The sequence below is a fragment of the Pinus tabuliformis genome, chromosome 7 (genome assembly GCF_031772625.1).
Source record: "Pinus tabuliformis cultivar Carrire ecotype Pingquan chromosome 7, CPIR1, whole genome shotgun sequence".
In the NCBI taxonomy this organism is placed as follows: domain Eukaryota; kingdom Viridiplantae; phylum Streptophyta; class Pinopsida; order Pinales; family Pinaceae; genus Pinus; species Pinus tabuliformis.
In genome coordinates, this window is record NC_142293.1 from 1,683,985,575 (window position 1) to 1,683,997,083 (window position 11,509).

Consider the following 11,509-nt stretch of genomic DNA (forward strand, 5'->3'; position numbering starts at 1 on the left):
GGTGGCTAATCCTTCTTTCTCAGGGAAATTTGTTCTGGTTTTCTTACCAAACTGACATGATTTGCATATTGTATTGTCTAGAATTCTGATGTTGGGGAGATCACGAACCGCCTAATATTTGCATGCTTTCCTTATTTGAGAGAAGCTTAGATGCCCCAATCTTCTGTGCCATAGCCAATGTTCACCATTCTTGCTTAGATAGCATTGTTGTTGTCCTCCCTTGAGTATGTATAGATTATTTGGTGTTCTTATGCCTTTGATAATTGTTTCTCCTATATCAAGCTCACGAACAATACATCCATTTGATCGAAATATTACCTCATTTCCTTGATCACACATTTTACTGACACTTAATAGATTATGTTTTAAGCCATCAACATACATAACATTCCCAGCTTTGACCTTTTCTTTCAGAAGAACAGAACCTTTACCTTTTATGAGAGAAGGGGTGTCATTTCCAAATGAAACCTTCTTTTCCTTTTCTAAGGCACTGTATGTCTGAATTTTCTCTTTATCACTTGTCATATGTTTCGAGAATCAACTGTAAATGTACCACTGATTTTCCTGTCCTTCGACATATAAGGCTATCCCACATCTTTCTGGTTGCGGTTCTTTCTTTCTCCATGTTTTGGGACTCAATGAGGCTTTCTCCTTTTGAGTTGTTTGCCAAAACCTACTCCTGCATTCGGAATCTTCACGACCGAAGTTGTTACAAATAGAACATTCTATTTCATTCTCAAGAGTAGAAAAGTTATTGTAGGTCCTTTTCATGATCCCAGTCATACTCCTTTGTTTTTGAGCTTCTCTAGTCATGATGGTCTTGTAGGCAACACATTGAGCAACTTTGTGACCAAAGTTATGACAAGAGAAACATTGGCCATTGAAGAAATTCCTGCGATTATTAAACCTGCCAACTAAATGATTGTAGTTTCCATTGACATCCATTCTTGAGGCAAATTGAGAATGATTTACATGTGGTTGGTTGTAGCTTTTGTTCATCCTTGAAGTAGATTGCCCCTGATTTACTTGATAATATTTTTTCATTCTTGAAGTAAATTGTCCCTGATTTACCTGGTGATCTGTATTATGCCTTTGTTGGCGATTCTCAAGTTGTTCACTTCTCCTTGCTGCATCAAGATAACTTTTGGAGGTGGATGGCTTCTGTGCTTGCTTCTGTGCTTGAGATGCTTCTTCAGTATATCCAAAACCTGTCTTGATTAGAGGAGAACGCTGCACTTTGATAATCTCATATAAAGTTTCAGATCCTCTAGCAAATTTAAGATTAAGAGCTTTTGATTTCTCAATATCTTTTCTAAGTCCCACAATTTCACATTCTAACTTTTCATTGTGTTTTTCTCTTTCAGTAAGTTGGAATGTCAGAGTATCTATAATCATGTTCTTTTCTTTTAAGCAAATTTCGAGTTTAGAAATTTCTTCATAAAGACCTTCTTCATCTATAGCATCCAAGAAATCATCATCTTCAAAAGCTATCAAAAGTATATAATCATTACCTTGTTCATCTTCATCACTATTTGAAAGTCCATCACTGTCTTCATGTGTGTAATAGCTCTTCTTACTTACATTCTGCTTTTTGTTCCATCTAACTAGTTCCTCACCCTTGTCAAGCTTATCTTTATGAGGAAACTTGGCAGCATAGTGACCGACTCTTCCACAAGTAAAACATTTGAAAGGTAACTTACCTCTAAATCTTCCAGAACCTCGTTGAAGGTTCTTGACAAAATTTGATTCTTCCTCTTCTTCCGATATATGTCCTGAGTCATTGTAATCTCCTTTTCCTGAGGCTTTGAATGCGGCTTCTCTCTTGTCTGATGGTCCCCCTTTTCTCATTTTGTAAGCGGTTAGGATTCTGTGTAGCTGTGACATGGTAAGGCTCTGTAGATTCTGTTTTTCCTCTATGGCAAAAACTTTTGATTCAAACTTAGAAGACAAAGATCTTAGAACTTTTTCAACCAACATAACTTCTTTTATTTCTTCACCCAAATTTTTCATACAATTAACAATCTCATCTATACGTAGGAAATAGTTAGCCACACTTTCATCATTGTACATTCTGAGATTTTCATATTGAATTATGAGAGTTTGAAGTTTTGCTTATTTTACCTGATCATCTCCTTCATAGCTTAGAACAATCTTGTCCCATATTTATTTTGTGGTTTTGAGCTGCATAACCTTGATGAATTCTGATTGAGATAGACTCCCTAATAAAGTATTGACAGACTTTGCATTTGTTTCATACTGCTTCTTACCAGTCGTATCTGTAGGAGTTGTTGAAGGAAATGTGTATCCTGTTTCCACGATATCCCAGACTTCTATACCAAGAGATTGAAGATATGCAGTGATTCTTACCTTCCAATGGACGAAGTTTCTCCCATCAAAAATTGGTGGCCTGTTCGATGCTTCTTTCTCGTAATTGCTCATGATGATGGATCTACCTTCAAGCGATCAAGCTTCTTCTGAAGGACCTGCTCTGATACCAATTGTTGGAAATAATACTGAGAGGGGGGGTGAATCAGTATTATCAACTTAATTATTTTTCTTTTCACAATCAGATTTGTATACGCTACTTCAGTTAGTAAATACTGTGTATGTACGCAACTTCAGTTAAGGAAACAAGCGTATATCAGCAGACTTGAAATTTAAGTTATTCTTCAGATGTTGATCATTAATGTGTGCATCAAACTATATAAACAGTAACCAGGAATAGTGAAATAAAATAGGCAATCACACATAAGAACACAAGATATAAGGTGGAAACCCAATGTGGGTGAAAAGCACCTGCTGCAATTTGTCTCTATCTTCTTTTAATTAGAAACTTCTTTTTACAATGTTTCTGTACTGGTGCAGTCCTTTACCAGTACGCAGGCTGCTACCTGCAGAGGGCTACAACCCTCTCTCGTTCTCCAGCTTCTCCTGGAAGGGAGCTACAACCCCCTTAGCTCTTGTACTAGCTGAATTACTAGTATGTAGGTGCTGACCTACAGAAGGATACAACCTTCTCTTTTCTTCCAGGTACCACGTTTCATAAATTTTTAGACTGGTTCCATGAATAATATTAATCAAGCATCAAGTATATCTACATCAACCAATCTCTTTGTACAACCTAATACTGAATCAAACAATTACTTCTTTGTATGTTATACCCAGAAAACAATAACTGTAACCAGACACCAATCCTGAACCCAGAACACTGCAACAATAAACAGAAGTAGCTAAAACATATATCAAAGAGACGTACGCTACTTCAATGTGTACCACCTGCATGTATACGCTTCTGAATCAAGCCCAACCTGCATATACACAATTTATATTCACAGAAACAACGTGTATACGCGCCTTTTCTTCACTGAACCTGCGTACAGATCTATAAAAGATAGTTCACTCTTTCAAATATTCAGACATCAGTTATACCCAGATTTTCAGATTTATAGATCAAGTCATGCACCAAACAGATCAAAAACACACAAAGATGCTACTATTCAAGTCTTGAGTTTTGACCCATCAATAAAAATTATCCATCTTCTTGCGCTCAGGTTCCTCCTTGATTCAGATTCAGCTATGCACCATAAAAAATCACCAGTATTCCAGATCTTGATCCGTTTTAGATAGTTAATCCTTTTGTCAATACCTTTGGCAAATGATCTCCTTCCTTTTATAGTCTTAGGCCTTTCTCAAACCATGGTAAAAAACCACTGAGAACCAATACTAGGGACCCAATACCTGGGTTCAACACTTTGGATGCAATACCAAGGACCAAAACCATAGGTTCAAATATGTCGGACTAAATACCATGGACCAACCATAAGTTTTCCCACATGGATGCGCTTTTCTATGTTATCCTATGTTTTAATAAATACTTTTAAAAAATATATAAAAAATAAATAAATTTATTTACTTGGAGTTTAATTATTAAATTGTAATTTAAATTTTATTAATAAAAAAACTAATTAAAAATGAAACCACGATATTTCATTTTTTGGATGTATTTATAGAAATTGTTAAAAGACATCATCAATATAATCAAATCTATCATTGTAAAGTTCTTTTGGGCTAATCTAAGATTTGAGAAGAAAATTCATTAGTTTGTTTAGAAGTGGTCTAGGCATGTGGAAGCTTGGACTTGGGCATATAGGATATAAAATGTTTCAATAATGGTTTATTAGTGAAGAATTTTTGCATAATGTTATATGGCAAGGCAATTGGGGCATATAGGATATAGAATATTTCAATAATGCTTTATTAGTCAAGGACTTTTGGAGAACGTTATATGGCAAAGGCAATTGGCATAAAATTAGAAAAGAGAAATACCTAAAAAATAAACAAATAATGGAACAAACTATAGAAGAGGCATCATAAAAGAAGGCATTTTCATATATTTGGAGGAGTATGATGAAGATCAACCACTAGTTATTTGGGAATATGCATTGGGAGATCATTATGGACTCTGGGTTGAGATAGGTTTCGATGCAATAAAATACTTGGTTGGAAATAATTCTCTATATGTTCCTCTTCTAGTCATATTCATAATTTGGGTTTTTATTTCATTAACCAGATCTGTATTGAAAGTATTTCCCTTTCTGGAACAAATTAGTGGCTTAGAATTAGGGACCTTAACCTCACTGAGACTTTAGTTGTGGAATGGGATCAATATACTTCATAGTTAAGCCTAGAGGGGATCATCTTAACTTAGATAAAGGATAATCTATCTTGGGATGCTATTAAGTATAAGGACCAAATCTTTGTTAACGACATTTATAACCAAATGACACAGAATCAAAGATGATGGATAAATGTTTGTGGTCTCAAAAGTCCTAAAAGTTGGAGATTCCTCTAAAAATAAATGTTTTACTTGGTTGGTTGTGCACAACAAGATTTCTAATGTGGATAAACCTCCTTAAAAGAGGATTTAGGGGCTTGGGAGATGTGTGTTATGTGTTGTAGATAAATAAGATGTAGACCCTCTTTTTCTTACCTACGCATTTGTGGTCTCAGTTTGGCATGGGGTAATGCAAGAGCTCAACATTATTGTTGTTTGGGATAGCAGGTCCATTGAGCATTGCCTTAAATAATGGTTTGAAGGTTTCAATGAATATAGAGCTTTACCTTTTTTTATTCTATGGAGAATTTGGAGAAGTAGGAACTCAAAGATATTTGACCAATCTGAGTCAATCATTAGAGGAACATGTTTGAAAGTTATTGTATACTTTTCGGAGATCGGGCCAAAGAAGAAGATGTTGTCTAGATGTAATGTGCAGATTAAAGAGGTATGGCCAAAGTTCCTGGTTGGTTTCCTTGATGGGACATCCAAAAATAAGGTTTATGGCAACTGGGCATATATAGTGATGAACTGAGGTACATTTTTTCATTTCAATTAGTACAATGGTGTTGGTTAGAATAATAGAGTTGATCTTATTTCTCTTTGGGGAGTCTTAATTTGTGCAAAATGGCTTGACATTAGAGAGCTAGATGTCTTTGGATATTCAAAAGTGATAATTTATTGGGTTCAAATGAGGTTTAACTTTGGGCCACCTTCTCTTACTCATTGGATGCATCGGATTAGAAAGTTATTTTCAGAACTTTTAGAGATTATCCTTCTCACACATCTTTAGGGAGCAAAACCATGTGCTGAAACTCTTACATAAGGAAGGATGTTGTGATATGTTTGGTATGATCAATTTATCTTCCTTTGACAATGGTAATTTACAAAGACCGTGTAGTACAAATTTCTAAAGGACTAATGTAGACTATTTCTCCGTCTTCGGTCGGTCACAATTGATACTTAAAAAGTTATTGTTTTGGTTTTGTGCAAAGAATTTTGAGAATTTGCTAGAAGGATCATTAGAGTTGTGAATGTTTTTTTGAAGATAGAAAAATATAGATAGAGAGATCTTTTGATTTAATAATCATGACCAAGTTGTATAGATGACATATGCCAGATTTTTTAAGGGAAAATAGTGGGGATCAAAGATGTATGGGGGAGACAGACTCTTGAATATGTAACTACTTTTTGATAATGCAAGTATGTTGGTTTTTTATTATTGAAAAAAACATGTATTATCCTAATAATGGTAAGCGATGTAATCTCATGATTTTAATATAAAAATTTAAATTATCATTAATTTTTCTTCCTTTGTGCAAATTGGGTCTTTACCAAATAAGAATCCAAAAGATTGGAAGAATAGAATCTTGTTTATTAAATGAATGTCAAAAAAAACTAAGGAAAGAATGATGGTTATTATGAAAAATACATAATCTAATTTCATTTCAAAGAAAAATGTGAATGTTAAATTTATAGGTAAAAAATTAAATAACTTGGTGATTTATAAAATGTTTAAGATATTTTATTTTATATATAGTTTATTAACCTCTTTAAAGTTAGCATATTAGTACATCTTCTATATTTCTTATCTATTTAAGTGGTCCATTTCAACATTCGATTATGGGTGGGTGCAAGTATTTGATGGTTTCTTATGATGAGATAGTGGTAATGAAAACTTGGAAAATGACAATATGCTACCTTGAAGATATGATTAAAGGTACTTATGCAATAAATTTGAAGGTGTAAAATTTTGAAACATAGGAAAATGAGTTGGCTTTGAGACTATATAACTTTTATTTATACTAATTGTGTATAACTATGCAAATTTGAGTATTCCTGATAATGGTATGTTATGTTTCCTTCAAAGTGTAATGTATGCATTTAATTTAGTGCAACCTTTGAGTATATAAATGACTGAATATTGCTATAGAAACTTGTAGAGTTTTAGAGAACATATTGTTCTTCTCGACAACTATTTTTCCAAAATTTATAAGATTATTTTTATATAATTTCTTAAATTATGAAAGTCATTATATAGTTAAATTACAAGGCCATTCATTAACAAAACCTAAAAGGGTCTTAATATTATCAAATAATATTTCTTTCCTTTTTCTTTAAAATTGCAGGTCTTAATGTTCTCTAGTGCACCATTTGATTTTTAAAGAATGGTTGAGGCCGCAAAACCTTATAGCAAAAATAGACAAGGGATGTGTTTTAAGATTATGATATATGTTAAGATAAAATGTAATAAAAATGGTGAAAAACTATTAATTCTTTTAGAAAATTATGTATCTAGAATCTACATAGTTAATTCTATAAGTGTATGTAGTTTCATGGTTAATGGATTTGTCTCGATTATTAAAAAAAAATGGAAAAGAAAGATGTGTGTGTGTGTGTGCGTGTTTTAAAAAAATTTCATGTTTTGATGTATTTGCACCCAAAGTACCATTCTTGTGATCTTGAACCTATATCCAAAGAACCAAGCCACGGTACATGTAGGATTACCACCAGGAAAAAGTTTAGACTCAAAAAAGCATGTGCATGTTCCTAACACTAAAAATTGTGTTAATTTATAGCACCAACAACACGTGTTATCCTAGTGCTAAAACCATGTATGTGTTTCTAGTGCTAGGAATGTGCATCATTTTTACAGTTAGTGACTTTGACACAGGGGAAATAGTTGAGCCGGGTTTAGGGGTGGGGTGAGAGAGGGAGGTATAGAGAGGCAAAGGAGGAGAGGGAGAGAGACAGAGACAAAGAGGGAGGAGGGTTAGGAATAATGAGGTGGTGGAAAATGGTTGAGGTAGCAGGGGGTCGGGAGGGTGAGAGAGAGAGAGAGAAGGGGTGGGGAAAAATGAGCTGGTGAGTGAGGGGAGAGAGTGAGTTAGACAAGGAAAGAGGGAGAGGAAGGGATATATTTGTGGCTTACATAAGGAGGAAGAAAGAGACAAAGTTTGATGGGGTTGTTGTGAAGAAGTGGGAGAGAGAGGGGTGGGAGAAAGAGGGAGAAGATACAAGAAGAGTGAGAGATCAAGAGATGATGATGGGTGGGGGGAATGAGGAATAGAATGGGAGGGGGAGGGAATGAGGGAGAGAGAGTGAGAGAAGGAAAAATAGAGAAGGATAAAAGGGGAGAGAAGAGGGGGGGAGAGGGGCTTGGAGGGGGATTTTTTGTGAAGCACAAACTAAGGGAGAGAGAGAAATAGAAGAAGGGGAAGGGGGGAGGAGGAAAAAGAGAGAGAGGGAGATAGAGATACAGATGGAGGGGAAAGAGAGAGGGAGGGAGACGAGGGAGAGAATAAAAGTGACAGTGGGGGGTTAGAGAGATATAATGATGGCTTGTTTAACTATAAAATTTGTGTAGATTTTTATTCATTTTATTTTTATATGGTTGGTTTCATTATGATTGTATCTGAACTTTTAAACTTTATATTGATTTGGATTCAAATTAATTCTGGTTAACATATGTTTTGGATTTATTATGACTGCAATTTTTCTTTTTATATTTTATAGTGATTTGATCTATTTTGATGGTGAAGCACAAATTTGGAAATGTGGTTGTGGAGCTCTCATTCGGGTGAGAAAAATGCCCAGAGGCATATTTTCTGGTTTGGTGGAGATGGTACTAACACTAGAGTTGAAGTCCTATATCTGTGAGGCTTGTTGTACAATGCCAAGAGACTAAATTTAGAAAAGATTTCCATCTATGGTGATGCAAGGGTTATATAGAATGGTCAATCAGTAATGCAAAACTTACTTCTCATAATGTGGCTAAATGGATGCCACACATCTAGAAACTAAAGGAAACATTTTCATTCATCTCTTTTGAACACGCTTACAGGGAATTCAACTTCATGGTGGATACACTATCAACAAAGGTCTAATTGCTACCTGAGGAATTTTCACTATTGTTATCTTCTCAATGGAAAGGTTCATGATGAAGGCCCCTTCCTTCTATGTGCTTAAGACTCTCCCAATCCTGCATATAGGAATATTTTTTCCAAATTTTATTTTTTTTATCATTTTGACATTTAAAAAATCTCTGCTTATTGCTATATGGGAGTATATGTTTTGGAATGTGATATTATATATATATATATATATAGAGAGAGAGAGTATATGTTTTGGAATGTGATATTATATATATATATATATAGAGAGAGAGAGAGAGAGAGAGAAGAGAGAGAGAGAGAGAGAGAGAGAGAGAGGAGAGGAGAATATAGAGAGAGAGAGAGAGAGAGAGAGAGAGAGAGAGAGAGAGAGAGAGAGAGAGAGAGAGAGAGAGATTGCTCTCGACTCTTATGTAGAGATGTTCGCTCACATTATGGTTTTTTGGTTGAGCAGGGAATAATGAAATATGATGAATTTTGGAAATATGTATTGGTTACTTGATTTTTAATATGAAGAGAGAGAGAGAGAGAGAGAGAGAGGAGAGAGAGAGAGAGAGAGAGATTGCTCTCGACTCTTATGTAGAGATGTTCGCTCACGTTATGGTTTTTTGGTTGAGCAGGGAATATGAAATATGATGAATTTTGGAAATATGTATTGGTTACTTGATTTTTAATATGAAGAGAGAGAGAGAGAGAGAGAGAGAGAGAGAGAGAGAGAGAGAGAGAGAGAGAGAGAGAGAGAGAGAGAGAGAGAGAGAGAGAGAGAGAGAGAGATTGCTCTCGACTCTTATGTAGAGATGTTCGCTCACGTTATGGTTTTTTGGTTGAGCAGGGAATAATGAAATATGATGAATTTTGGAAATATGTATTGGTTACTTGATTTTTAATATGAAGAGAGAGAGAGAGAGAGAGAGAGAGAGAGAGAGGAGAGAGAGAGAGAGAGAGATTGCTCTCGACTCTTATGTAGAGATGTTCGCTCACGTTATGGTTTTTTGGTTGAGCAGGGAATAATGAAATATGATGAATTTTGGAAATATGTATTGGTTACTTGATTTTTAATATGAATTTTCAACGTATTTTTCACTCCTAAAACCAAAAAGAAAAAAATCTAAAAAGTTATGTTGCTATGTTGATTGTGGTTCAATTCAATAAACCTCGCATAGGTGATTTAAGCTCCTCCATAATATATTATTATGTTGTAGGCATGGTTTATATTGGAATTGGGCTTGAGGAATTTATATTTTCAATCAAATGAATGGTTGAGATTTCAATCCAAGCGAATATTTTTCATCTAATACATGATCCAATGGACAAGATGAAAGGATTGCCGAAGGTTTTTTAGTTTCTTAGGTTTGCTCCCATCTTTAATTTATTAAAAAATAATTGGTGAAACATGGGTGTGGTTATAATTTATTAAAAAAATATTTATAAAACGTGACATTAGCACGAAGTTGGTGGCGATTATGTTCATTTGGAGGATTATTGATTGATTAGTGAGAGTCTTGGTTTTTCATCCAACTGAAATTTTGTAAAGCATAGTTACCATGTTTGTTGTTTTCTTCTTTTTTCATGGACATGCACCCTCGATTCGAGCTTAGTTACCACGTATGTTGTTTTCTTCTTTGTTCACGGGCATGCAACCATGTTCAACCGTCAACCAGTACAGAGAAACCTCTTGTGCCATTGTGCCTGATTACTTCCAGCCCACTAGGTAATTTGTAATCCCCTACCCTGCAATCATTTTCCTTACGATTAAAATGAAAAAGGCAACATCCAAAACCCCGAAATCCGAGGAGACGAAACCCTCTAGTCATATTGAGAATTTTATGGACACAAAGGTGGAAATCCGTGATCCATTCTATTGTGGAAAACGTGTGATCAAGTTGTTAATCCACCTCCACTTCAGATCATTGATCCACTATCCCTTCCAAAGGAGCGATCTGGCTAACATTGAATACATTTTGCTATGTCGATCATGACATCTCATGTTATTGTGATATTTCTGTAAATATCTCATTTAAAGAATAGAATCCAGACTGTTATGTAATAATTAGGACATTTGTGATAATAGCATGCGAGAGTTGTCTAGTGGTAAGGCAATTATGAAAATCTCAATTAGGAATACTTTGTAAGGCATCCTCAATCATGAGACCTTATAAAAGTGCTCAAGGGACTCATTAAAGAGGTTCTGAATTTTTGTGTACAAAGGTGGCTCTTCTGTAAATTTTGTCAAGTGTTTGGAGAACTTAGATATGTATGCTCTTTTTGAAGACTAATCACAAAGAAATGGTGATTTAGAATGTTGAAATGTGTAGTATGTGATTCATTCCTTGTTTATTTCTCATATGTGTTCCTTTCCTCTCAAAAGGTGAGTAATTATAACTGTTGGACATAATCTCAAATTTATAGATTCATCTATGTCATGTTTGATAAATGGTGTCTGTGATGTATGAGGTCAAATATCCTTAAAATGTGCTTTGTGCTCTCTAAATCATCTGTTACATATTTTCTACTAGAATTTGATGTACAAGATTTTGATATCATCCCTTTGTATTAATTCCCTTTTTCTAATGTTCTTATTTTTCATTCATACCACAATGACCAATATTGCTATGCATTCTACAAATAGGCCACCAGATCAAAATGTTAAGTCAAATAAAAAATCACTCCACATGTGTATTGATTGAATCAATCTTTGGATGAGATATTTGAACCAACTATAATTCATGATATGCTTTAAATCTTAAATACCATTGTTATATCCTTTAGACACTTTAAGGTG